Genomic DNA, 6,687 nt, shown 5'->3' with positions numbered 1-6,687 from the left:
TTCTTTTCTTTTCACTTATACAAGTTTATACAAGTACCACATGCTTCACATACTAAAATATTTAACAACATGACGATCCTTAATGACTTCCTGTTTTGGGAAAATGCCAAGTAATGTTTCTGATTTGTTCATGTATGTTTGCAATGATTAACATTGTTATAATGGGGGAGGGGGATGCAAAGTCAAAGTAAGAGTTGCAGTGGATATTTCTGTGTAAAGCATGTTTTGGTAACAGTTGTGAAGGAAAGCAGGCAGAAAGCTTTAGTCTCATATTCATCCACAACAATTCCTTCGCCTCCGCCGCATCTGCTCCCAGGATGAGGCATTCCACTCCCGCACATCCCAGATGTCCACATTCTTCAAGGACCGCAACTTTCCCCCCACAGTGGTCGAGAACGCCCTTGACCGTGTCTCCCGCAACACATCCCTCACACCCCGCGCCCGCCACAACCGCCCCAAGAGGATCCCCCTCATTCTCACATACCACCCCACAAACCTCCGAATACAACGCATCATCCTCTGACACTTGGGCCATCTACAATCCGATCCCACCACCCAAGACATTTTTTCCATCCCCACCCTTGTCTGCCTTCCGGAGAGACCACTCTCTCCATGACTCCCTTGTCTGCTCCACACTTCCCTCCAACCCCACCACACCTGGCACCTTCCCCTGCAACCACAGGAAGTATTACACTTGCCCCCACACCTCCTCCCTCACCCCTATCCCAGGCCCCAAGATGACTTTCCATATTAAAGAGATGTTCACCTGCACATCTGCCAATGTGGTATACTGTATCCACTGTACCCGGTGTGGCTTCCTCTACATTGGGGAAACCAAGAGGAGGCTTGGGGACCGCTTCGCAGAACACCTCCACTCGGTTCGCAATAAACAACGGCACCTCCCAGTCGCGAACCATTTCAACTCCCCCTCCCATTTCTCAGACGACATGTCCATCATGGGCCTCCTGCAGTGCCACAATGATGCCACCCGAAGGTTGCAGGAACAGCAGCTCAGATTCCACTTGGGAACCCTGCAGCCCAATAGTATCAATGTGGACTTCACCAGCTTCCAAATCTCGCCTTCCCCCACTGCATCCCAAAACCAGCCCAGCTTGCCCCCTCCCCCCACTGCATCCCAAAACCAGACCAACCTGTCCCCACCTCCCTAACCTGTTCTTCCTCTCACCTATCCCTTCCTCCCACCTCAAGCCACACCTCCATTTCCTACCTACTAACCTCATCCCACCTCCTTGACCTGTCCGTCTTCCTTGGAATAACCTATCCCCTCCCTACCTCCCCACCTATACTCTCCTCTCCACTTATCTTCTTTTCTCTGCATCTTCGGTCTGCCTCCCCCTGTCTCTCTATTTATTCCAGAACCCTCTCCCCATCCCCCTCTCTGATGAAGGGTCTATGCCCGAAACATCACCTTTTGTGCTCCTGAGATGCTGCTTGGACTGCTGTGCTCATCCAGCTTCACACTTCGTTATCTTGGTAAGGAATTGCACCTTTAAACTGAGGTAAAATATTCTCCATTCACCTCAACATCTACAAAATGTGATACATTCCTTCCGTGCCAAAATTATGTTGTTAAACAAAAAGAAATTCCTTACCCCAGGACCAATACAAATAGAATCCATAATAGGCTCAAATTTCACAGAAGCAGGCTGTTTGGGTGGATGGTGCAGTATGTGTGTTGATGAGGGATGCTGGTTTCATTGATCTTCTAAAGAGCTGGGTAGTCAGTGGCTAGTGGCTGTCCAGCCAAAGAAGAAGACTGCTGTTAGGGTTCCTATGGAAACAGGTCATTGCACAAGGCAAATGCGCTGGAAAGGAAATCCCAGTCAGGGTGCAATGAAACTTGGACAGGGAGTCATATATTCTTGCCAACAGAGGCAGAAGCACTAACACAAATGGAGATAGTTCAAACCTAACTAAACGGACATGAAATTAGCCATCCATTAGGATGGGATACCTGTTTTACAAACTATTCCATTTTACTGCCCGGAAAAGTCATGCATCACGAAGCTGTACCATGGCCATTTGTCAGTTTTGACGAAATCAGAGCTAAGGGTATAGCACTTCAAAAGACTACCCTTTCTGGATTTCTTCTGATCAGATCCATTGTTCTTGAGTAATTCTACAGCCATTAGGCCTCCATTCGGGTTTCAGGTTAACATATCTTCACAGCCTCATTAGTATATATAAAGGAGCACAGTCAGAATCATGGAAACTGCCCCTTTGGTCCAACTAGCCCACACCCACCACGTTCCAAACTAAACTAGTCCCACCTGCCTGCATTTGGCCTATGTCCCTCCAAATATTTCCCATTCATGTACTTATCCAAATGTCTTTTGAATATTGTAATTGTACCTGCATCCACCATGTCCTCCGGAGGTTCACACACGCACAACTCTGTAAAAATATTGCCCATCAGGTTCTTTTTAAATTTTTCTCCTTTCACTTTAAAACTATGCCCCCTAGTTTGAACTCCCCACCCATGGGAACAGACCTTTGCTATTCACCTTATCTATGCCCCTCAAGATTTTATCAATCTCTATACATCACCCTCAATCTCTTGCACTCCAGTGAAAAAAAGGTTCCAGTCTAACCAGCCTATTTTTATAACTCAAACCCTCCATTCCTGGCAACATCCTGAGAAATTTTCTCTGAGCCATCTCTAGTTTAATAATATCCTTTCTCTAAACAGAGCGATCAGAACTACACACAGTATTCCAGCACAACCTCAACATGACGTCCCAACCATACTCAATGGTCAGAGCAATGAATGCAAATGTGCTAAACAACATCTTAATGAGGCAAATGCTGGTCTCTGTTCTACAACCCTATTATTATTTGTCAGAGCCCCGCTCTTGTTTGCTTTACCAAAATGCAATGCCTCACATTTAAGCGAGTTAAAATCTATCTGCCCTCACCTCACCCAATCAATTACAGCCAGACAGATCAGAGCAAAAGATTAAAATCTTCTGATTTGACTTAACTACTTGCTCACCTCATTTTTTGTCAGTTGAAAGGACTTAAAATCAATCCATTTATTTTGATGGAAAGATAGCAGCTGAACATGCCTTCTACACAGGGTAGAGAAGATAGCGGTGAAAAATGGGGTAGAATCAGATAGTGAGATTTCACTGTCTTGATTCAACTTGTGTTCCCTCCAGCCCCCACAACACACTTCAACCAACCCTGATCTGTCAGATTCTAGCCCACCAATCCAGTCAGACCCTCATGTACTGCTCCTTTCACACCCATTGTAAGCAAATGTCAGGCTTCATGTGGAAGGTCATGATAACTCCAAGTTCAACAACAGTGATATTCTCATGGCAGATTGAACAGAATGAAAATTCCAAAGAAGTTTCATGGGAACATTGTAAAACCAAGTATGGACAAAGCCACATAAACTTTGTTCAAGAGATAGGGTTTACTAAATGTCATAAAGGAAGGCAATGATGGACAATGGTGGGTGGGAACTGGATGGTTGACAGTTTGGCATGAAAAATGTGGGGGGCCTTGGGAGGTGTGTGAGTGGGATGGCTGGGCGTGTGGAATTTGTAGAAGTAAGGGGTGAAGGTTGTAGCACTTCTTTTTGGTATTGATTATTTTAAAATTTCAACACTATACTGAAATGCCAAGATATACCTTCTGCCCAGCCTGCCTCTATGCTTGGCAGTGTCTGCATTGTTTTCGGGGATTCCGTCAAGAGTCTAGCTCTGTCCCAGACCAAAAAAAACTGGTGCTCTAGGGCGCTTTGCCCCTGGTACTATTTGTAGAGCTGGAAATTGTAACAACTGTGCTCTTCAACCAGAAGTAAAAATTACAGCCACACTCTTTCCCTACACACATCTACTACCTCTTTTGTTTCCTCTTCCATCAGCAGATATTAATTGATAATTATGTCTGACCTACCTTTAACTTTTGCAGAGCCTATCATCGTGAAGTTAAGTTGTTAAAAAACTGTTCTCATGCTCTGCCCTCGGGTCACAAGTCATTGCTGCCAATTATTCTGGCAAACTTCAGAAAACAATTATGATTTTAGACCAAAGTAGTCCACTATAGGTTCACTGTCGAGGTGCAAGATTTAAATAAGAATCCTTCAAATTTCTAAATGTTGCACAGCTTGAAGATCCCATCCTGAGCAGTATGGGTTCAGTTAAAGACACCCAAGCAATGAGTGATCTTTAATGTTCTCCTCTTTTTCCTTTGGGGAATATTAATTGCACCTACTATTTCTCCAATAGCAGACTTACATGATATTTATCTGATATTTGAAACTATTGAAAATATATCCAAAGTGTGTTTATCCATCTTGCTTCTGTAATAGAAAGGCTGAGGGACCATTTATATTTGCATCACACTTTCTGATTCATTATCACTGTTGCCAGCTTTTGATCATGTATGTCCACACCAGAGGCAGTTTTAGGGATAAAGTACATCAGGAAGTGGCAAGGTAGGAACAGAATTAAGAATGAGCTGCCAAAGTTAGCAGAAGGGGACTCATGAAGTGTACAGAGAAAGGCAATGCTTTCCACAGAGTAACACCATTTAGGATCTGCAAATATGTGGCAGCTAAAATTTTGAAGGCAAAAATGTATTAAGGTAGATGAACTGAAGTGAATGAAATGAGATGTAGACCAGCCATGATCTTGCTTTCATGAACATTACAATTTGGTCATGAGCATGTTCAGAGATGTTTCTGCCATTAATCAACAAAATCTGATCGCCGTCATTCAGTTACAGTGCACACACATCAGCTGAATGATCCTGGGCTTACTCTTAACACAATAAGGGGCATTTTCTGATCAACTTCATCCTTTAATTTGAAATTAAACTTTTTTCCTCCATCAGGCGTCATGCGAATGCAAACAAAGCCATTATCACTATTTGCCAGATCAGTTTTAATATTGGCAGGGGTTTGTTTCATCCAGATTTGCTCTTTGTGCTTTAAGGTCATAAGCCTCAAGGAACTGCAAGTCAACACCATCCAGTGAGTGACAAGCAGACACAGAAAGGTGATCATCACAAAGTATAATAGTTTCTGCACAATTCACTGAATGCATGAATGATTGCCACTGTCTTTTGATGTAGTGTGAGAACTATTGTTTTATTTCATCCCCTGCAACTATCTTTGGTAAATGTTTTTCTGGCCAGGTATGTGATGCATGCTTTGGACAGGCCGCCGTATTTTGCTTATTTTCAAGGGCTGGAATGTTTGTCCTATAGTTATAAAAGACTTTTTCACTCTGTGATATATGCCACCTCAGTAAGAAGGTTATCTATGAAAGAAAGTCTTGGCTTTTGAGCACCGTGTCTAAATCTTGTACGTGGCCAATTAGGTTTAGGTGGGCGAGAGTGCGAAGGCAAATTTCTGGTTCCCAACTGTTCAACTAGATTGTCCACTCTTCATATTGGATTCCACACCAATGGCTTGATAATAGAAATTATTGTTAATAATCCTGTTCTGGTTTGTGTGGAATTGCATGAGTTTGTGATTTTTTTTTCTCTTGAGGTATTGGCTCCTTTGCTTAAAAGAATGTACGATGCTCTACACATGATTTCCAAAGAATTTTACATACTCTCTAATTAAGCACCTAAATCCAATAACACTTGAGATCCATTTGGTTTCTTTCTGAGCTGAATGAAGAAACATTTCCCCTTGAAAGAAATTTTTATGTTTACCCAGGGATAAAAAAACTGATTCAAGCCATATTTCAAGAGACACATAGCCCTTCAGTGGATATCCCAATCTTTTTTCTCCAAATTGTCTTGATCCCTTGCATTGTGCAATTCCACTCCATAAAACCCAAGAGTTTTTGCTCTACTTAAGAAATCAAGTTTTGACTCTGATTGTTTCAGATCACTGTGTTATTTTGTGCAAAGATATCACATTGGTTTGAAATCCTTGGTTTTTAACAAACATTAAATGGATGTTTTCTACATAACTAAGATGATACTCAGAAGGGTTGTATTTTCGGAGTTCAGGCAGGGCTACACATGTTCAGGCAAGGCTACTTTATTGTGAGGAAAAGGTAACCTTCCATCAATAAAATGCCTTTTTCAGTTGTAAAAATTAAAAGTGCCTTTTCTGTTCTTGCTGTAGAGAATTTGGGTCTATTACAATAAAAAATCTCACTTGCAAATTTATTGCACTTCCTTTAAGTTGTTTCCGAGCTTCAAGCCACCTTGGAAATTCTATTGAGGCATCTGTAATTGTGAATCAAAATATTCCTCTTCAATTAAGTCCAGGTGTTTATAGTTCACATCCAACAGAACTTGAGCGACATCATGCTTATTAACTTTGAAGGTCTGTAAATTGCTGTATGAGAAAAGACTGGATCGACTAGGTCTGTATTTTCTGGAATTTAGAAGACTTGAGGTGGTGGTGGGGTGTATCTCAGAGAACATATAAAATCCTGATGGGACTGGTCAGACTATATGTGGGAAGAACGTTCCCAGTGTTGGGCACATCTTAGACCATGGGGTCATGGTCTAAGAATAAGGGGAAAGCCATTCAAGACGGAGATGAAGAAGAATTTCACTCAGAGAATCGTGGACCTGTGCAATTCTCTCCCATAGGAAGCTGTCAGGGCCAGTTCATTAGATATATTCAAGAGGGAACTGGGCATGGCCCTTGCGGCTAAAGGGATCAAGGGGTATGGGGAGAGTGTGGGA

At 42.5% G+C, this 6,687-nt stretch overlaps 1 pseudogene; it reads right to left on the bottom strand.

The window, feature by feature from the left end:
• Positions 1 to 4,584: 4,584 nt before the first annotated feature.
• On the bottom strand, positions 4,585 to 6,420 carry LOC125458847 (tyrosine-protein phosphatase non-receptor type 3-like; annotated as a pseudogene).
• Positions 6,421 to 6,687: the final 267 nt, after the last annotated feature.

The sequence above is a fragment of the Stegostoma tigrinum genome, chromosome 1, assembly GCF_030684315.1.
Source record: "Stegostoma tigrinum isolate sSteTig4 chromosome 1, sSteTig4.hap1, whole genome shotgun sequence".
NCBI classification, from domain to species: Eukaryota; Metazoa; Chordata; class Chondrichthyes; order Orectolobiformes; family Stegostomatidae; genus Stegostoma; species Stegostoma tigrinum.
Note: the sequence above shows the minus strand (reverse complement) of the source record. Positions and strands in the feature narration are given on the sequence as shown.